This window comes from Thermobia domestica, chromosome 6 (genome assembly GCF_964235325.1).
Source record: "Thermobia domestica chromosome 6, izTheDome1.hap1.1, whole genome shotgun sequence".
NCBI classification, from domain to species: domain Eukaryota; kingdom Metazoa; phylum Arthropoda; class Insecta; order Zygentoma; family Lepismatidae; genus Thermobia; species Thermobia domestica.
The window spans coordinates 194,412,239-194,435,870 of record NC_137459.1 but is presented as its reverse complement, the minus strand read 5'-3'; the positions used below and the strand labels follow the sequence as shown (position 1 = coordinate 194,435,870).

Sequence of the window (23,632 nt, the reverse complement as noted above, 5' to 3'; positions counted from 1 at the left end):
CTATTCTGCCAGCTTTGTAGCTTTTATATTACAAAATACGCCGTAACTCACGACATTCTGCCCGGTAACACGTATAACTTTGTGATTCGTGTAATTATAACATGACTGTATCAAATGCAAACACAATTGTCTCGTTCTGATCTCAGCAGAGCCACTGCGTGACAGTATGAGGCTCAAAATAAAACAGAAGACAAAAGTGAGATGCGGTATTGTTCCTCTTTGGTCAGCATAAGATACATTGTTAATATGTGGTTAAAAATTATAATTATTTAGAGGAAGAAATTGTATTGATGTTTTCAAAATACGCTATAAATATAGGTCATGAATAGAGCAACCATAAAGCAAAAAAAGCAGTAAAAGCATAATGGATTTTGAAACCTATGGTTGGTTGGTCTCTGGTTTTGACCACTTTACATGTCCAAATTTGCTAATTTTATAAGCATAATAAAACATAATTTATAGAAATAAAACATAAACCATAATGCTTAATGCTTTTTATTCCAGAACCTTGTGTATGTGTACAACAAAGAAAAATATGTAAATATATTTTGTGCCAAAAAAAGAAAACAATCAAAGGCTATTATCAATACCATAAACAACGGAAATCAGTTGATAATTGCCTTTAACCGTAATAATTGAAAAAGTTCGAATTCCTCCTCTCTCCGCACGTTCCGCTCAGAAGGACTTTTTTTTTGTTCCCTCACTTTGTGTTAAAGGGTAGGCAAGACTGGTTGTGTTTATTCAAATATGTCAAAATCAAGAGTATATGCAATCTCAGAGAGTATTGGAATTTCCAACTGATCATTTCAAAGTAGAGGGTGGTAATTTATTTTGTACTAATCTTTTTTGTACTCTTTGTTCTGAATTCATTAAATATGAAAAGTCGTGTACGGTGCAGGTTCATATTTCTTCTTCGAAACAGAATAAGGAAAACTGCATAAAATGAGGTAGTATGTAGTATTGATGTAATTTTTTGTGGGAAAATGAAGTTTCTTGAAATATTGTTGATAAACTTTCCCTTGCAGCTCTTAGCTCGTTTCGGCACATACACTTCCAAACTTCCCAGAACCCATCACAGGGAGGTAGCTGCAAATCGAGTTCCACCTGCCCGTCCACTTGCTTTCGTTTTTTGGCTCATTTACATTTGATAGTCATGCTTGGAGGCAAACTTTTTAATTTTTTCGAGATTAATTTTCCCCTGACATAACCCATCTCTTCGATAAGCTCCATGCATTGATACTGACGCTTCTGTAATTACTTTTATCATCCTTTTCACTGCTTCCGTGTGGCACGGAAAACCTCGAATTTCCTCACAAGCTGTAGCAGTCGCTTTAATGTTTTATTTTCTCTAGCTCGAAGAAAGTTCTCTTCTTAATAGTGGCTCGGTGACGTCCGTTGAGAATTCATCGACCATTTCATATTTACATGCGTGCAGATTTGATATATTTTTCTGCTGACACTTCTTCATTCTTCTCCATCCTAAAACTCGGATGTTCTGGTTACTGTTGGTGATCATTGCCAACAACAAGTTTTCCAGGATGGGTAAAGTAAGCGTTGGAACTAAGCACAGAGTACACGATTCTTCTTAATTCCTCTATAAGAATGGCCTCCACGCCTTAACTTCATCTAGGTTGAAATTTCATCGAAATCGATCAAGTGGTTCAAGAGTTATTAAGTTTCATTTATTTTTATAAATCTCTCCCCTCCCTTCCCCTAAGTTCTACCGTAAAAAGTCACACAATAAAATCACTCCAGGTCTGAACCTCATCTAGGTTGAAAATTTGGTTAAGAACGGTCGGGTGGTTTAGGCATGATGAAGTCACTAAGACAGTCACTTCTATTTTTTAAACATATATATATATCTCCTCCTCCTCCCCTACGTTGCACTGTAAAAGTGAAGTGTCGAAAACATCCCAGGCTCAAAGTTTATCTGTGTTGAAAGTTTGATCGAGATCGGTCTGGTGGCTGAAGAGTTATTAAGTTTTATTCATTTGCATACATTCTCCTCCTCCCCTCCCCTCCTCTAAGATCAACCGTCAAAATGAAATTACAAAAACTTTCCAGGTTCGAACGTCACCTATGTTGAAAATTTGATTGAGCTATCGGGTTGTTCAACAGTTATTAACTCACGAATATAGCCACTTATATATATATATATATATATATATATATATATATATATATATATATATATATATATATATAATATATACTGGTATATTTCCCCCCTCCTACCGCTCTCCTACGTTAACTACCAAAATAAAATGATAAGAAACATTGCAGGCCCAAACCTCATCTATGTTGAAATTTTGATCGAGATTGGTCGTTAGGTTCAAGAGTTATTAAGTTTTATTTATTTTTTATGTGGCCCCCTCCTCCCCCTGCCCTAAGTTCGATTGTCAAAGTGATTAGCTGAAAACACTCCCAAGCTAGAACCGAATCTACATTGAAAATTTGATGGAGATTGGTCCGGCGGTTCAAGAGATTAAGAGTCACAAACATAATCACTTTCAATTTTATAATATATATTATTAATAACCTGCCAATACTGCATATTCAATTTTCCTGGAAAATCTACGAGGGGGTGGTTGATTCACATGAAAACATCATGAAAATCACATGAAAATACCAATAAGAGATAGTTTACTCTACGGTTATTTTTTTTCTCCTTTTGGTCTTTTGACAATTTTGTAAAATAGCATTCATACGATTTTATTATTTTATAAACACATTCTTCATTAATAACCTTAATATACGGCATCATAAGTTATTTCTTATGGAAAAATCTACAAGAAATAGTTTACTTTGAGGATGAGTTTTCTATCAGTGAATGTTTCCGAAAAATGCCTTATTATTTTGTTCGTGTTTTGCAAGATAGTTTTATTAATAACTCCATCATTACATGATTTAGTTTAAGGAATTCGAGAGAGAAAATTTAGTGTGGTGGCCTGTATCTTTTATCTTTTAAAGTTAACAAGGAAATTTAATATATTGTAAGCATTTTTCTACTATATAACATTTTTACATATGAACAAATTAATTCAGAGAACAAAATAATGCTATTTCCTGAAAATTATGTCTTACACGTGAATACACTTTCCATTTCATCAGTGAAAATTGTAGCATCAGGAAATACATATGCAAGTGGATAAAAGTTCATACCACAAACTTATTATGTAATTATGGAACAAACTACAAGTTCCGAATCGTATAAAGGTAACCAAGAAAGTTCTGTCGCTTTTCCACCCACCACCTTGGAACATCGAAATGTCACCTAAGACGTACGTCCAAGATCAAAAATGGTCACAATCTGCATCGACGACGCTCTGCCAACGTTCTCGAAGGACATGGATTCCTTTGCTATAGAACTAGATGGGCTGTGAAGCAAAGAAAGTTTTAAGTGCATTCTGCACCTCTAGTACGAATTTGAACTGACGTCCTCTAAGGTGATTTTCCAAGGAATGAAACAAGTGATAATTGGGCGGTACAATGTCCCGGGAATATGGCGGATGCAATAGTGTTTCCCATCCAAGGCTTAGAATGGTGTCCTGGGTCATTCTACCACGTGTGAATTATCGTTGTCTTGTAGCAGGAGGATCTCTTTGCGATTCAGAAGTGCTGGATACAGAGTTTTGAGTTTTTTTTTGAACACGGCTCAATAGAAGTATGCCACACTGGTAGCTCGATTGTTATGCAAATTAGGGTGGGTCTTGGCAATAGTTCTTTGTTGTGAGAGAAGTAGCTGACCTTGAATGGTCATGTACTAATGTGGGAACAATGGTTAGCACAGATGTTTGTATGTGTAATAAATTAGGGTTAATGACAATGCGGTTTCCTTTATTATTTGTGGTCAAGAAGGTAGCTGAAGAATGTGGTCGGTGGGGGGTGAGTCATGTGTGCATTGTTTTGATTATATTCAAGAAAGTGGTTTAACCTTGGATGCTCATGTACGCATGGGAAAAATTCTAGGAATTTTCATTTACTGAACACGTGATACGGGATTTGTGTGAACTTGTTGTTAGGACGCAATTTTGTTGTAACGTATACGCTTAAATACAGAGTTTCAGGAGAGTGTTTTATGTATTCCGCTATGGCTCCCGTACGAAAGTCAGTTTTTAGCAACTTGACGCAGAGGAGACTCTACCATCTCCTCCTGCGAGAAGGAAGAAAATAAAGTCCGACAACAAGTCGGATTCCCCGGACTCATTTGAAGTAGTTCACATATCATCTTCGGATGATGAAATTTATTCATCATCGTCAGATGAAGAAGACGTATTGGAAAAACCAAAGATACCATCTCCAACGGTGTCGCTAACGCCTCCTGCATTACCGTCGCTGTTAAGCGGTTCAACATCAAAATTTTGGAGCTTGAGTTGTTTTTGTACTAGTCAAAAATTGGACCGTGAATGTGAAATTGACGCCATTTAGAATTGGGCCACTGACAAAATTTTAATTTGCGGTGGGTGTGCAGAAGCATTTGCTAACCAAATGGAACATGAGTGCTTTTTTATGAGTGCAGAGGGATTAGAAGGTCGTGCACTGAAATCCCTGCTGGACGTCGAAGTGGAGGACTTATTTTATGTATATGCAAAAATATATATTATTGGTATATTTACGCAAGAACTTTTTGCGAAGCCTTTTTTGAGTTTAGTCGTAAAAAAAGGTCCCTACTTTTTTGAGTTAATTGGTTAAAAATTTCGTAAGTAAAGAAAAAATAAAGGGTTTGCAAAGTGACTGTGTTCATGTAAATAGTGAATCATCGTGTGCAAACTGAAGTGACAGTGTTTGAAAAAGATGTATTCCCATATCAGTGGTTGTGGTGATTATATTTGTGTATCTTGTAGTGACAATAATATTACTGAACTGATATTATAACTAACTATAAATGTATACTTACGTTTAAATATTATTTCCTGTGTACAATACACGTTGAATCTTCAACACCAGTGTTTGATTCTTCATGAAACTGTAACGTTTGCGGTACAGCATTTATCCATCGAAATAACTCTTACTGATTTGTTTGAAGGTTTTGAAGAACATCATAGTGAAATCTCAAGTATATACTTTATACGAAAAACGCGAGAATGTCTAAACAACATGGAATTAGTCGGACAAATAATTCCATTTCCGTTGAATCGTAAACATGAAATTTCACCATGTGTTAACGAATACATTATTGACATAAAATATTTTGGATGTAATGCTTGCTGATACATTTTCCATTTTTCTTCAACACTAAGATCAATACTAACCGTGATTGGTGTGTTTCCAAAGACTTAGCATTTGATTGAAATTGATGCATTGCATTCTCAGGAACTGAAATCATTTTACGTAAGCCTGACATGATTTTTTAACTTCCAAAGATACTAATTGCTATAGCCCTTAGAATTGGACCTAGTAACATTGGTAAGAACGAACCACCTTTCTGAAGTAATATCTTCCTTTTCCTGTTTAATGCTGTAGGTTGTTGAGAAAGAACTCGTAAGATCTTTTCATGTCTACGTAACCATTGCTTCTGAAGAGAATTTTAAGGAATGTTCTCTTTTATTGTATTCTTAGCAACTTGTGAAATGGTTCGTATTAAATCACTTGAATCATTTTTTAGAATATTTTTACGTTTTGCTGTTTTACATTTACACAGAGCACGGAGTGTGCTAAGTGTTGTTTAATGCTTCAACATCCTGATATCAACTAAACATAAACTGTGATTCCTTCGTCTTTTACGTTTGTGTACACGTACATTGATTTATCAGGAAATATATTTGTACGTATTCGTAATGCGTTATTTATTTTCTGTGTTAAATCAAATAATAAATAAGTATGAGGGAATGTGTTACTTCGTCAAATATATTAACGATATGTTTACTTTGTTGTGGCATGATTTGTCCAGCTAAATATTGGATGTATAATTTATGACGCGAATTTTTAAATTATATACTATAATGTGTATTAAAACTAATATCATCTGAATATTTTTTTCTTTTGGAAAAAAATGAACTATAAATGTATCACATATTTTTTATGATGTGTATATTTTGTAAATGCATTTGCAACATCACCATTGCCTTCAAACATTATATCATCCAATATTAATAATAAATTTTCTTCAATGTGAAAAGTATTCATATCTAGAATAGCCTGTACGAAACGAATTTGCATGGGAATTTAAGTTTGGTATTATTGCACCGTAACACTATACAATTTCACGAAATGTTGTAGCAAAAATTTGTTCACGTTCACTAACTAAACGATCTTCTAACGACTCACCAAGGGTAGTCGTTAACCTGGTTCGATCGATGATATATGAATCTCGAGTGGTAGCAATTGTTTGCATGTAAAAATACCTTTAATAATTATACATATTATTATTCTCACCTTTTCTATAAGAATTATAAAGTCGATGAACGGTACTAAATGGTTTATTAGTTGACACACTTTATAATATATTTTCATTCAAACTGTCATGCACACAGACATGATGATTAGGTATCCATAAACAATTACATAGCAACTAATTATATAACACTATCTATATCTCTTACAGATATTAAAAACATTCTTCTTTTGTTAATATTAAATTAACATTCTATTAAGTATAGTGCACATGTATGAGCACTTTCTGCCCAAGGTACAGGTAATTAATAATCTATCCAAAGTATTTCGTTATATAAAATGTCGCCCGACAATTGGACTGAATATAAAAGTCATAAGCGAGCTTGGCTTTTATCTTCAAGAACCACTGGTCCGTTTACAATAATGGTCTTACATTACATATGTTCATCACATTTTGATCGCCCCTCGTATGTATCTTCATTACATATCATAGATATAGATACATTTATAACAAATCTTTCACTTCATTAATACTTATCTTTTATTACATTAATTATATTTATTTCATTATCATTCATTACATTATTATTATATTTTATTATTAAAACGTCGTCGCCTATTTATTTAATCCTTGAAGGGTGCGAAGTCAAAATCGTAAGAGGTAATTACAGTTAAAACATGAGTTACCATTATCCAGGGCGCTTTATATAATAATTATATTAGGTGATATTTTAAAATAAACATTGGATCAATAAGGCATCAAAATATAGAAGAATCTCATTCAAGATAGTCGTTGAATAATTAACTTAATTGTCAAAGATTATGTTAAGTATAAGATTCATTCTATTAAGTTTTCAACGCAAATCAATCTAATATAAATAACCTTTGCTTTTAATAATTTATGAATCGAATTATAATTCTTTACATTAACAAGAGAGAATTAAAATCATTTGAAAATTAACTTTCCAATCTATCTAAAACTATATCTAAGCACTTCAAGTATTCATAAGAGTCGTTTTTCATTATCAACATTAACTCATAAAATTGAAAATAAAAGTTCACAAGAATCTATAACTGATATGGGTTTAACCTAATTTCATTAACGGTAATCAGCTTACATTCATACTTGCATATGGTTCTAATAAAGTACATTGTACTGCACAATCATGATTAGGTTCCACAACATGTTGTACATGTATTTCATCGTGATTCTGATTTTGATACGAAATGCCATCTCTTGACCTCCAATTACGTCTATCCATGTAGCTTGTTGTATTCCTGTAATTTCGCCCTATATTCTGATTGTTTTTATGTCTACTTCTGTTGGGTGATCTGACATCAGGATTACCACGATTAATTAGGTTAGGCTGATTCCCTACATAACTTTGCCTATTTTGCTCGTTTTGATTCCTATAATTTACTCGGCTTAGGTTGTGTTCCGTATCGTTCACACTTCTGATATTTAGATTCCGAACAGGTACAAAATGATCTGAATTATTCTTATTTTTACCTACTCCTGCTTGTTGATTCATAGCATGGTATAGAGTTTCATAGCATTGGACAAGCATTAATAAATGGTTGAAACTCATACACTGTGTAGAAAACAAGATCTGTTGTAACTTAAATGGGAGCAAATTTCGAATCGATGCTATTATTCTAAATTCCGATTGCAAGGGATTAACAACTTTTAATTCGTTGTATGTATTTACAACAAACTCAACAACAGATTTGTGTAAACGAGGATTGAAATGTTGATTTCTAATGGTGGCATCTCGATTTGCAAGCAAAAAGTCATTTTCATAATTCGCAATCAGCGCTGCTTTGAATTCCTCATAAGTATTGATGTGATCACGTACGGCTTTAAACCATAAAGAACATGGTGGGAGTAATACATGAGAGATTAATTTCATATATTGTGATCTATCTATACACATTATATTGCATTCGTCCTGAAATTTTTCCAGGAAAGAAGTAGCATTTTCATTACATTTACCACTGAATTTACTCATAGCCCGTATTTCACTCATTTTAACACTTAACTTTACCTTCCTTTTATCATTCCGTGTACTTATTGGGTGACAATTCCTATCCATGACGTGATGTGTCGTTGCACCATCCCTTTTCCGCCCATCTGTCCTCTTCGGATGAATTTCTTCCAAAATAATATCCTCATCAGACACAGGTGAAGGCGAAGTCATCTCTGGTGAGTGGGGAAAATCCAAGCGATCACTACCCATATTATTGTGGTATGTGTTGTCCTTAACCTGTAGCGTTCTAATTTCTTCCTGTAGAGTAGCTATCAATTGCGTATTTGCACGTATGTTGTTAGAATTATTGATGACCTGGATCTTTTGCTGTTGAACAGAAGATTCTATTACTTCTAAATCCTTTTTTACATCACTGATTTCTTGCCTCAGGTGGTTGTGATTATCCTGGCATTCCTCAGATATTCCTTTTAACTTTTCCTCGAACTGCGAGGTGATATCGTTCATCGTCTGGATAATTAATTGTTTCGTTTCATCTGACTTCTGTTCCATTCGTCTGCTTAATTCCTCGTATTGCTTGTTGGACTCTTCGGACTTCTGCTCTATCGTCTGCTTTAATTCGGTAGACATCTGAATCAATTGTCGCTGTAAGGCTAGCAAGATTCGGTCTTCTGATGTCATTCCTGGTGCTACACTATGTTCACCGTCGTCGCTATTATTGGATTCTTTCTCAATTGCCTCACCGTTCATTTTTCTTATAATTATTTTACCACTTCTTAGTCTGGTGAAATTTGTATTCATTAACTTTATTACAAAAGTAAATTCACCCTTACTTTGCTTCGGGATATGAATTTACAGCAAGTCCCGGGTGAGGTAAACCAAAATTTTTATAACGACTCACCAAGGGTAGTCGTTAACCTGGTTCGATCGATGATATATGAATCTCGAGTGGTAGCAATTGTTTGCATGTAAAAATACCTTTAATAATTATACATATTATTATTCTCACCTTTTCTATAAGAATTATAAAGTCGATGAACGGTACTAAATGGTTTATTAGTTGACACACTTTATAATATATTTTCATTCAAACTGTCATGCACACAGACATGATGATTAGGTATCCATAAACAATTACATAGCAACTAATTATATAACACTATCTATATCTCTTACAGATATTAAAACATTCTTCTTTTGTTAATATTAAATTAACATTCTATTAAGTATAGTGCACATGTATGAGCACTTTCTGCCCAAGGTACAGGTAATTAATAATCTATCCAAAGTATTTCGTTATAATCTACAAAACACGTTTTACCAGCCCTTGAGGAACCAGCAATTAAAATGGTAGAGGGATGATTAAACTTTAACATCTTGTTAACAATTAAATGCATGGAATAGAAAACTCACCTTTTATACATTAGCACACTCACTCACTCGTTAAACAAAATTATGATGACTAGAATATTAAAATGACTAGATTATTAAAATGACTAGAATATTAAAGCATGAAATGAGTAGATTAAACAATGAGTATGCATTGCATACGAACCAATTAAAGTTAACAATGAGCTTATATAGGAAATGATACGTAAAAGATAGGAAGCGATAGAACAAAAATTTCATGGAAATTTTAACAAACTTGCACACACATTCATACGCATTTGGCGTTCGTGGCTAAAACCTTAAGTCTCTTGGTAAACGTATGGTATGGTTCTAGTCTTTTGTATGTCATGTAAAAGAATATTGTCTTCGTCATCAACTCGTTTACGTTCTTTTGTTAAAACACTGTGGGTTTACTTTCTCTTATTGAAAGATTTGACACCCACGTTTCCAGATAATACTGGTAGAAATTTCAATCACTACAGATTTAATTTCTTCTCGCACTAGCGCATACAGGCTTTTAAAATTAATTGTTGATAGGTTCTATGGTTCAGTGTTATTCCCCGAATTTTGTAAATGTGCCTATACTCGCCTTGACTATTGCGCAGGCGCATAGCCTAATGTTTGGGTCCAAGTGCTATCAAAGTGATAAATTCCCACCCCTACTCTACTTCATCGATTAAATCCCCAAGATAACCCAACTGTAAAACGGGTTCCTCATCTTTCCGCTGTAAATAATAATAGTATCAGTATAACAGCAAAGTGGACGTTCAGGTCCTACAACAGTCAGAAGATCATAAAATCTAAGTCTGGCACACGAAGTGATAAATGCGGCCAAGACGACATTGGAAAATACGAACGCAGTGTTCTCCTTTTCGAAGTCTTTGTAGTTCATTAGTAAATGACTGTCACCGACTGAAATCACAGAACAAACTTCATATCTTGCCAACGAAAGGTACCTATGAAACGCTGTTAAGGTGTTGAGGATTGTACACTGCATCGTTTCCGGGCGTTCACTCCATTTCTCATACAGCGAATATAAATATAATTTCGCTGTAGGGCGCAATCCCGGTTTATTCCGTATATTATCATAATTTTTTTAATGCCTTCATGGGCACAATATCCATCGATATATTTCTTATTGTCTTCTTCAGTTTGACATGATGCAGGAAAACCAAAGATTCCCTGCTTCATTGAATAAAAGAGTTCACGTGATTCCCGAACAGACCACCTGTGTTCCCTTCTTCAGGGTCCATGAGTTTAAATTCCACAAATTTCATTAATATCGATGATATTATAACCTTTTTTAAGAGCAAGGTGCAGCTCAGAAGTACAAAATGTACTTGCTATTGCGCGATCCATTCCTTCATGTGTACATTCCAACACAATTTTATTTCCTTCCTCTTCCGTAATAGTCCGGCACAATCAAAAAGTAATCGTCCACCAGCCACATATGGGAAAATAGGAAAATATAGATCTCTTGGAGGCACGATGCTGCATTTCACTAACCCATGAGTATTTTCCAATTCTGGAAAATCTGGTCCCCTGTGGTTCTTCGGCATTCCAACCGACATTGGTCTACGTGCCATTACAAAATGATGTAGAGATGTAATATCAAAATATGGAATGGTCACATTATACTTGCAGTTAACGTATGATCGAAACACTTCAGTACAACCACATTGATAACGCCAATCTTTGAACAAGAGGATTCACTACATGTGTACAATGTTCTTCAGTGAACTTTTGTAAATCTTTATCTGTCTTCACCATAATCGCCCAAGTACATTTCCAGATCTCGTGTAACTTTACACCAAGATTTTGAATATATTCTCGACAAGTCATGGTTTGTTCGTACCGTCTTCCACACGTATTGCAAGGATTCTGTAAACCGTAATGATTCATCACGGTTGTTAGTATTACACGATCACACCCGTCGAAATGACAGCCATAATATTCATACGCTGTATTTGTACTTGGATCATATCTGTCAACCCCGTATTTACCGAAACGTACTGGATATTCCTCCCAAGTTGATGTTCAACATATTTTAACCACCAGAGTGCTTCTGCACTTTGTCACTCATTATGTTGAAATCCCTTTGGGGGAATTACTGCAATGGTACTCTCCGGTAAGTACAGGGTACAGTATGTTTTCATACTTAACCCTGCAACCGTTGAGCAAGTAATAAAACGTTGAAGATCGTTAGTTTTCTATGATAGGATTCTTACTAAGCTCTCATTAAATTTAATAATAACATCATTTTCACAAAAAGCCAAGATTTCCTTTTGCAGTTCATACTGCTCGTCTCTTGCAGCACGTTCTTGGTGCCGGGCGATTAGTTGTTGTTTTTCTTCCGTGCTTCGCGAGTCAGGGTCAAAATCTTCAAGAGCGGGAACCGGACCTACGTAATTTTGATTTTCCAAAGTGTTAAAAATGGAAATCGACCGTTTTCTTTTAAAACGATGAATTACTTCATTTAACACGTTTTAAAGGTGCGGCCAATGTTTCAGAAGATAATAATTTTAGCGCACGACTCGAGTAAATTTGATGATATTTTCTGCATAAAAAAACTAATTTAGAAGCAACATATTATTCCTGGTCGTCTGATACAGGGTAAAAATATTTTCTATGGACATTGCAAATAGATTTTTCTTCCGTGATACGTATTTGTTCCATGGAATTAAATTGTCAAAGATACCTAAAAATTTAGGCGTGTCTGAAAATTTAAAGAAGGAATATTTCCCATATTTATTTATCACCAAAAAGTTGCAGGGATCATCACACGATTTACTCTTACAGTATGAAAATATGTCTGCTACAAATCAGGGCTATGTCATGTTTCCACTAATCATTCTCATCTTCCGGCATTAACATTGTTTCAATATCATATGCAATGTACATAAACCTTTTGATATATGTAGGCTTCAATTTTTGCACAAAGCATTGGTGATTAGGTAATACTTGAACCTTGCACGTGGCACAACATGTTCACCACACTTTTGTTAAACTTTCTCAAGTCTACTGTCAATCATGCGATTACAGTCGGGACAAAGCTTTGCAAAATGACATACACTAAGCCAGCTTTATTACGTGCCAAACTATTATTAAAACATTCACTTGTAAACTTTCTATTACATACATCGCAGTAAAATTTCTATTACATGCATCGCTCTTGATATTTCGTAGTGCCAGGTTTTTGTAATGCTGCCTATTGCAACCTGAACACTTTAATTCACACTTATGATTACGTAATCCATCGTCGTATGCTTCCAAACACTTCGTACAATATTATCTATTTTCTAAAAAGGATGTAATGCAGTTAATTGGTGCAAAATGGCCAACTGTAATACCTCTTTTATAAAAAAAAATATACACTTGCATTGGAGCAGGAGTTCCAGGAGCAAATACCTTATATTTACGATCGTTAGCGGATTAATCTCTTTTGTAAACAACAATTCGATACTTTCCTGAAAAATATTTCTGAAAAGCATCAGCATCATTTAAATCGCAACCATTTTTCATTTCAGCATTAACATTTGCATCCCTAAAAAGTTGCTCTGCTCTGCTATTCCAAATTTTATCATTGTCTCATTTCAAATTATGCACTGTAAATTTACTTCTTTTATATTTCTCCAAATACCAAAAATACTCTTTGGCAAGCACAGCATGTCAGATCAGATAATATAAATAACGTGGCGGGTGAGAACATTTTCCATATCTTAATAACGGGCGGCATTACGATTGTTTCTAATATCTTGCCCGCTTATTTTTTAAATATATGAAACCGAAATTGTAATTCATTTCCGAGCAAGAAACCTTCATTGGAGTTTTGTGTATTTTCCAATGAAGATAAAATAAGAACAGCACGAAAATCGCTTTTCCTTCTCTATGGGATAGACGCTGTTTTTTTCTTTCTACTGTTCGTGCTATCGATACAGAAACCAACGTAATCCTCTGTTCGGCGTCAGCTAGAACCTCTGTAACGCAAAGTTGACCAAACTCAAAATATATCCTTCCGTTTCTTTTTTGAAGATTGTGTTCACTGGTAGAACGAACAAAGATTCCTCTTTCGCGAAGATTAAAATTTGTGCAATCTTTTGTGTTGTCTTTTGCGTTTTTGAAGTTACAATCGTCTGATTTTTAAATTGTTTATGACCAACTTGGCTGCACCTATGCGACAAACTCCCATGAGATAGTCATGCTTGTGGAGATACACGTAGCAAATAGTATCCCGTGAACATTGCACATTTGGATGGATATTGTTTACAGGATTTGTCCTTTGGGTTATTTGAGCACACTCAACTGCATCCATACCCAACTCTTATTCTAAAAATTTTCCCAGTATTTCCATATAATCATCATTATTACGAACGGATTTTTGATTATATTCTTGCTGTTCAGCATCATATTTTATCCATCATGTTACCCAAGTTTGAATTTCTTTGGGGGGTATTGACTACGGAGTTGTTACATAATTATGATGATGCTCCAACATTATGCTGAGCCGATACGAAAAGCGAGCCATAGTGATAAAATTCAGATACTTTTTTATCATTTACTCTATTAAGCTGCCCTTCGTCTCTTTGCGCTAACCTCTAATAATAAATAAACCTCTTTTGCGCTAGATAATACATGTTCTCCCCTCTAAAAATCCTGCGGAAAATAAATCTAACACATCTACGGATGAAGGACAAGTATTCAAAACGCTATGTTCATTAGGGGCAAAATACTGATGTAATAAGAATAGCAAATACTCACACCTTTCAATTCCTCTATGGCCGTAATATTCCAATTTTACAATATTCTTCCTTGGCGCCAGGACTGTTTCACCATTATGAAGCCCCTTCAATTCTTCTTGGAAACGCGTTTCATCAACCAGATTAAACTCCAGATTGAAGAACTACATCGGTAACCAGGAATTGAATTTCTTCCTAATATGAATATAATAATCTACTGTTTCTGTATATGTGCTATTATAATCACTAATTTTGTATCAAACAATAGTTCACTTCAACTTCAATATCTTTTTGTGTAACACAATAATTTCTTCTTATATGCCCAGTTTATTTTGAGGAATATAAAATAATATAAAGTTGGGGAAGTAATAGAATTTCGTCATACAGGTAACCTCGTCAGCATTCAAATGATTATAATTGTACAACAATACTGTATGCATACATTACAAAGTATGACGTCACACATATATATGAAGTCTTCAAGACAGGTTTCAACATGTTTCTGAAACAAACAAATGAAAGCAAAATTAAAACGAAAGGGGAGGAAACCAAAGGAATGCATGTAGTGGGAGGGGAGTTCAATGTCATGTCGCCTGCAATGGAAAATAAAAACAAAGTTAGACCGCTGCAATGGGAGAGGAATTCAAAGACATACCGTCTGAGCGGGTTGGGAGATCAAAGTTATACCGCTGAAATGAAAAAAAAAACAATCCGTTGCAATAAAAAAAATTAAACCGCTGCAATGAGAGAGGAATTGAAAGACATATCGCTTGAGTGGGAGCGGAAATCAGTTACACCGCTGCAATGGAATACAAAAACAAAATTAATCCGCTGCACTAAAAATATAAACAACGTCATGCCAGCTGAGTGGGGGAGGGGCGACGGAAAACGAGTATAGTATGAGAAAACATCAAGTGGTATTGTCTAAACTTTATTTTTATTGGTAGTAATAATAAATTGGTACCTTCAGATTGTTTATCGGTCAACAAGAGCGATAGATGCCGCCAACTTTATACAGTCAGTTGCCCGTAAATAAATATTTCTTTAGTAAAGGTTTGTAGTTTGCATTGACGCATTCACGTTTACATTCAACTCTGTTATTTTTTCTTTTCTTAGTACTGCAAGATACGTAACTATATCTTTTGCACATCCAATTAATTATTTTTTAGCTACGGCGCATGAAAATGTCATAATTTCTGCGTGGCAAGAAAATGTACCCGATCACCTGAATAGTGACCATTAGCTGGCATATAATTTACCTCTTGTGAAAACGTCATGTACTGATAAACTTTGCGCAGAAAAATTCAATAATTCGTGCGCTGCGGAAAAACAAACCCGATCAACTAAATAGTGACTGGTAACTGACATATAATTCACCTACTGCGCAATCATATCTTATTCTGATTCCCACTGCGCAGAAAAATGAATCATTTTGTGCTTGGCGGGAAAATGTACACGATCTTCTTAACATAGACTGGTAGCTGACATAATTTGCCTACTGCGTAAACATGCTATGTGCTGTTACCCACTGCGAAAAATGCACTGATTTGTGCATGACGGGAAAACGTACCGATCACCTGAATAGCGACTGTCAAGCACTACGCAAATCTAGCGTGTATTATCAGTTAGTGAATGTCTTGCGTACAACACCACCAACGAAAGCTACATATCGTACGTATATGAAAATCACGTACAAAAACGGATCTATATATTTTGTCTAAACATTACTGTTCCTCGCGTTATAAGTATCTGCCCGCGTGCGTCACATTATAATGTTCGCCTTCGCGCTCGCATCTGCGCCCGTGAGCGTTTTCCACTCGCGGACCTCGCGTCGCGCCGCATTTTCACCTCGCGCCGCTTTTCCACCACCCGGCGTCCCGCATTGCCCCAACGGGATAATATGTTTACGTATTCAGATCTAAGACAATATCCTACTTGTGTAAACAAATGTCTTTTACGCAAAGCTTTTTAGGTAAGTGGAAAAACTTTGTATATTCAAATAATAATGAAAGTGAAATTGTTTATTGCTTTGATACATACAAGATAATATCACATATAAAACATGTCAACCAAGGCACAACAGAAAAGAATGCAACAGCACATACAATAAAATGTTTACCATTGCACAGAAATTCATACATATGTACAAGCACGTTAATGCGCCACCACATACAAACACATACATAGGCAGACCCACAATAATGCACAACCACACAAAACCATACGTACATACATGCAAAATGATGTCTACCAACGGAAATATTGCACGATCACATATACAGACATGCGTGTGTACACACACGTTAATGCTCCACCACACAAACCCTCATACATATGCAGACCCGCAGTAATGCATCTGCACAGTCTGAGGATAGTGCACAACTACTCATAGAGATACGCACATGTACACACATGTTAATGCTCAACCACACACAAACGCATACATATACAGACCCGCAGTAATACATCTGTACACAGATGAATGCCTACCAACGCATAGGATAATACACGACCACACATAGACATGCATATGTACATACACGTTTATATGATGTCACATACAAACACACACATAGGCAAAGCAATGATAATGCCTAGCACACTCAAGCGGATGCCAACCAATGCACAGAATATTGCAGGACCATACACAGCACATAACAATACATCATCACACACAAACAGATGTCTACCAACGAATACAAAGGCATGCATATATACACACACGTTAATGCGCCACCACACGTATCGCGTACATACGCAGACATGAAAAATGCATCTCCACACAGACGGATGTCTACCAACACATACAAAAGCATGCATATGTTCAAACACGTTAATACGAGATCACATACATAGGCAAAGCAATGGTAATGCCACAGCGCACACAAACGGATGCCAACCAATGCTCACAAACGCATGCATATGTACACACCACATAACAATACATCAGCATACACAAACTGATACCTATCATTGCACACAAACACATACATATGTACAAACACTTTAATGGCACACCACTCACTCGCATACATGTGTAGAGCCACAATAATGCATCACTACGCACAGAAGGTTATCTACCAACGCACACAGACGCAAGCATATGTACAAACACGTTAATGCACAACCACACACATCGCATATATATGTAGGGCCACAATAATGCATCCCCACACACAGACGGTTGTCTACCAACACATAAAAAAGACATGCATATGTACGCTGACGTTAATGCCTAACCACATACAAACACATACATACGCAAAGCTATTATAATGCACCACCACACACAAACAGATGCTTACCAACGCACAGAGACGCATGCATATGTACATACATGTTAATGCCCACGACATACAAACACATGCCTACGCGGAGCCATAAAATACACCAACACACACAAACACAAGGGTACCAAAACTCACAGACGCATACATATATATATATATATACACACACAAAGAAACAAACGGATGCCTACCAACGCATACAGACACATGCATATGTACATACATTCAAAGCTAGAAAGTACCACTCACACAAATACAGACAGACATACTTGTAAATAGATGTCCACATACATATATCCAGACAAACGTAGGTTCCAGGCACGTACACGTATACATATATATACATAATGTACATATATATGGACATAAAGCATAAAAACATTCCTATACCTTCAAATAAAGGACTAATATCGAAAAATTTCATACAAAATACGATACAAAGTTTCACGATCTCTGTTTCCTCCCCTTCCTCATTCCACCATTCACTTGTCTTAATCATGTAGTCTTTCTTAGCTCAACGTGTATATTCTTGCCACGTGAAACTTAAGATTACGCATATATAGATGTAAGATACAAATATGCAAGTCACTCCAGCGTAAAAATGTCTTACTACGCCCCTAAAATGAATACAGGCTGTTTTTACTATCTGGTTCATGAATATTGAATCTATTTATTCTAAGATTTTAAAAAATGAAAAAAACTATTCCAATGAAAGTATACTCATTCCATTTATTCTATCAAAACAGGAAAAGTCTTCCTTTTACTACCTGATATCATAAAAACATCAATTGTCAAGTCGTCTTTCATTAAAAGGATATTGAATCCCGAGTTTACTTAGCGCAGCTGTGCGATGATCATAGCCGGAGTCCAAAGGACCATGTAATATTGTTCCATCATATCCCATACATGCTAGATTGACCTTAGGTTCGAAAAGCCAGATATCAGTGTAGAAGTTGTGTATTAGATAAAGTACGCTGGGTTACATTGTCGGTATAGAGCACTCTGGGCCAGAAGCAGGATCTGACTGGAAAAAAGTAGTTTTTTCAACTACGTCTAATCTACATTTGAACAGCACAGTTGTGTTAAGTGATAACCAGAGTTTCTTTCTAAATATCAAAAGACACAGATAACAACCTGTACTGGTGGTCGCAGCACGTCAAATTTGATAGTTCAATATCTGCTTTGTAGAGTACTGAATTGGGTGGTATGAACGTAAAGTTTGTGCTTTAATTATATATGTGAAAGGGCAACGAACGTTCACGAAATAAACTATGAGTAAAGGTATGTACATGTACTTGCTGCTTGACTTAAGTTTTGTTTGATTTGTTTTTGCTGCTTCTCTGTAGAAGTATTTCTAGTGAGTGCAAGTAACTACGTAGTAAAGAACTGCTATTTGAAATTCAAATAGACATTTGAAAATGAAGGTTCATTTCTATAGCGAGATTTTTCGTCATAGTGTAGTTATATATATGCATTTCGAAATGCAGTTGTGATCTACTGCCCATTATTGCCCGATTTTTACATTTATCTTATTTTCAAAGATAGTTGTAGAGAGGTGGACATGCTCGTCGTGACGCGCAAGAACCTGTACGTGGTGCTGCGTTCTAAACCATCAAACGAGGCACTTTGTTACGAATAAATATGGAATGCAAAACCTTTATGTGGATGTTGTTTGTAGTGTGAAAGTGACTTGAAGTGCCTTCAAAGGTGATTTCGCGAAGGGTTAAAAATGTGTAATAGAAAACTGATAGATCTTTATCCAAATATAATGATTGGTTGGAAGGACATATAAAGTTCTCTGAAAAAGTAATCACTGCTTTCAAAACGATCTCTCGAAGTCAAGAGCATAGGCCTTCGACAAGCAAATCAGGCAGACCTAGTAAACCCTTCGAACATTTCGGAATGAAGTCGAAGAAAAACCTTGTAAAGCCACTCGATATAAATCATTCTGAACAAAAACTGGTGTTGGCTACCCAAAGGTCATTGAGAGCTGCTGGAAAAGAAGATGCCGCAGTTGTATTAGGAGAAATCGCTGAAACGACACCTAAGAGAGCAACGAAATACAAGAAGGCTTGTCATTCGCCAACACTCTATACAAATGCTTATTCTCTGGATGAAGCCGTGGCACTTATTGTAGATAACAATTTATCTAAAAGACAGTAATGAGACTAGGCGCAAAAGAAAAACATTGTGACATATATCCTTTGTATAATGTGGTTTGGGAAGCAAAATTAAACTGTTATATGTGAGAAGAGAATATAGTAGTAACTTTCATGTCAGCCGACGTTCATTTACAAGCAATAATGCATCAGACAATGGAGCGCATCGTGACTTTACAGCAAGATATTATAAACAGTAACATCCACATACTGCGTTAGTTACTGTACATCTGAAGAGAGAAGGAAACATAATCAAATTTGTGTGTAAGTGGGGTTGCAATGGAAACAATTGTATTAGTGTATATAAGCAGATACTTCAAAAAAGAAGAATTGATCACTGTATATAGTTACTCAGATAGTTTTCGTATCTCCTTTGTTCCCCTACAGTTGCATTCAACATCAGATGGGAGGTTGACAAAGCAATTTAGTGCCAAAATTCCAGACCATCATTGCTTAGATTTAGTCGACCTATATAATTGCTGTACACTCCGCATCAAAAAAAATTGCGACAGATAACGCCGTGCAGCTAGGCCACCCAATATGCACCTTCTTATCCCATAATCGTGTCTAGTAAAGAGATCCCCTCTCTCTCATCCTTTCTTCTCTTCCATACTAAAATTAGCTAACAACACAACGCAATTCTAATTTCAAACTACAAATGTATTTGTATCGATAAAATGAAATAACAAAACCGAGACGAAACAAGATTCATAAGTTGATTTAGGGAGAAACTGAAACACACAGAAAAACGAAAAGAAAAAGGAAGAGAGAAAGAATGGTAAAATTGAATGAGTGCTATTTTACTGGCAATTTTTTATCAGAAATATTCTATATTAAAAGTCCAAGCCGTATCATAATGAAAGGTTAAAAATGTTGGATGTTCGCAACAGATAAATCGTCGGGAAAGACTAGAAAATGGCAACCTTTTTGGTTATTTGAAAACAAAATTTTATTTATGCTAGTTCGACACAAATTTGTTTCCATCCTATAATTGAATGCGATTTATTAATGTTGAAATTTGAAACATGCAAGGTCTGCTACATCTATAAGTATCATCCAAGTTTCCATTTGAACATTTGTAACTTTTCATTATGATACGGCTAAGACATTTAATATAGAATATTTCTGTTAAAAAAATTACCAGCAAAATAGCACTTATTCAATTTTACCTTTCTTTCTTTCTTCCTTTTTTCTTTTCGTTTTTTTTTCTTGTTCACTTTGCATTAGTAGTCTGGAATGGAAGATATGACCTACGCTACCTACTAGGTTTATCAGAATGTGGTTTGAATCAGTACGTCCAATGAACTTTACCGAATTTACAACCGAACCACGCGGAAACAAAGTCTGTATGTTAAAGTTTTGGCATTACCTTAGATGTGTCTGTGAGATCTACAGTTCTACTGGAAATTGAGTATGCTACCTTTATGAAAAAGACTTAATGAATGTTTCAAGTATCCTCTATATATTAGAATAGTCTTGAAAAATTATATATAAAAACGAACGTTATTTTTAAATTATTGTTGGATTTCTGGTAACGGAACTTTATAATGTTAGGTAGTTTTCTTACTAAGTTTAAAATTCCACATTTTTATCTGTTCTCTCTTTTCTTTTTCTTCTTCTCTCTCCTTCTCTCCTTCTCTCGCTCTCTCTCTCTCTGCCTCATTTCTGAACCTCTGTGTAATATACATCCATTGGTTTCAATTTTTCATTGAGTGTGTTTCAGTTTCTCCCTAAATCAACTTATGAATCTTGTTTCGTCTCGGTTTTGTTATTTCATTTTATCGATACAAATACATTTGTAGTTCGAAATTAGAATTGCGTTCATGTTGTTAGCTAATTTTAGTATGGAAGATAAGAAAGGAGGAGAGATGGGGTCTCTTTACCAGACACGATTATGGGATAAGAATGTGCATATCGGGTGGCCTAGTTGCACGGCGTTATCTGTCGCAATTCTCTTGATGCCGAGTGTACAACAATTATATAGGTCGACAAAATCTAAGCAATGATGGTCTGGAATTTTGGCACTAAATTGCTTTGTCAACCTCCCATCTGATGTTGAATGCAACTGTAGGGGAACAAAGGAGATACGAAAACTATCTGAGTAACTATATACAGTGTTCAATTCTTCTTTTTTGAACTTTCTGCTAATATACACTAATACAACTGTCTCCATCGTAACCCAACTTATACACTAATTTGATTATGTCTCCTTCTCTCTTCAGATGTACAGTAACTAACGCAGTATGTGGATGTTACTGTTTATAATATCTTGCTGTAAAGTCACGATGGGCTCGATTGTCTGATGCATTATTGCTTGTAAATGAACGTCGGCTGACATAACAGTTACTACTATATTCTCTTCTCAGAGATAACAGTATAATTTTGCTTCCCAAACCACATTATACCAAGGATATATGTCACAATGTTTTTCTTTTGCGCCTAGTCTCATTACTGTCTTTTAGATAAATTGTTATCTACAATAAGTGCCACGGCTTCATCCAGAGAATAAGCATTTGGATAGAGTTTTGGCGAATGACAAGCCTTCTTGTATTTCGTTGCTCTCTTAGGTGTCGTTTCAGCGATTTCTCCTAATACAACTGCGGCATCTTCTTTTCCAGCAGCTCTCAATGACCTTTGGGTAGCCAACACCAGTTTTTGTTCAGAATGCTTTATATCGAGTGGCTTTACAAGGTTTTTCTTCGGCTTAATTCCGAAATCTTCGAAGGGTTTACTTGGTCTGCCTGATTTGCTTGTCGAAGGCCTATGCTCTTGACTTCGAGAGATCGTTTTGAAAGCAGTGATTACTTTTTCAGAGAACTTTATATGTCCTTCCAACCAATCATTATATTTGGATAAAGATCTATCAGTTTTCTATTACACATTTTTAACCCTTCGCGAAATCACCTTTGAAGGCACTTCAAGTCACTTTCACACTACAAACAACATCCACGGAAAGGTTTTGCATTCCATATCTATTCGTAACATAAAGTGCCTCGTTTGATGGTTTAGAACGCAGCACCACGTACAGGTTCTTGCGCGTCACGACGAGAATGTCCACCTCTCTACAACTATCTTTGAAAATAAGATAAATGTAAAAATCGGGCAATAATGGGCAGTAGATCACAACTGTATTTCGAAATGCATATATATAACTACACTATGACGAAAAATCTCGCTATAGAAATGAACCTTCATTTTCAAATGTCTATTTGAATTTCAAATAGCAGTTCTTTACTACGTAGTTACTTGCACTCACTAGAAATACTTCTACAGAGAAGCAGCATAAACAAATCAAACAAAACTTAAGTCAAGCAGCAAGTACATGTACATACCTTTACTCATAGTTTATTTCGTGAACGTTCGTTGCCCTTTCACATATATAATTAAAGCACAAACTTTACGTTCATACCACCCAATTCAGTACTCTACAAAGCAGATAATGAACTATCAAATTTGACGTGCTGCGACCACCAGTACAGGTTGTTATCTGTGTCTATTGATATTTAGAAAGAAACTCTGGTTATCACTTAACACAACTGTGCTGTTCAAATGTAGATTAGACATAGTTGAAAAAACTACTTTTTTCCAGTCAGATCCTGCTTCTGGCCCACAGTGCTCTATACCGACAATGTAACCCAGCGTACTTTATCTAATACACAACTTCTACACTGATATCTGGCTTTTCGAACCTAAGGTCAATCTAGCATGTATGGGATATGATGGAACAATATTACATGGTC

General features: G+C 35.5%; 1 protein-coding gene across 1 annotated transcript in view; it reads left to right on the top strand.

The window, feature by feature from the left end:
- The window catches only part of LOC145687753 (uncharacterized), an 810,237-nt gene that overhangs the window by 626,040 nt on the left and 160,565 nt on the right, over positions 1-23,632 (top strand). The gene's annotated exons all lie outside the window — the stretch shown is intronic.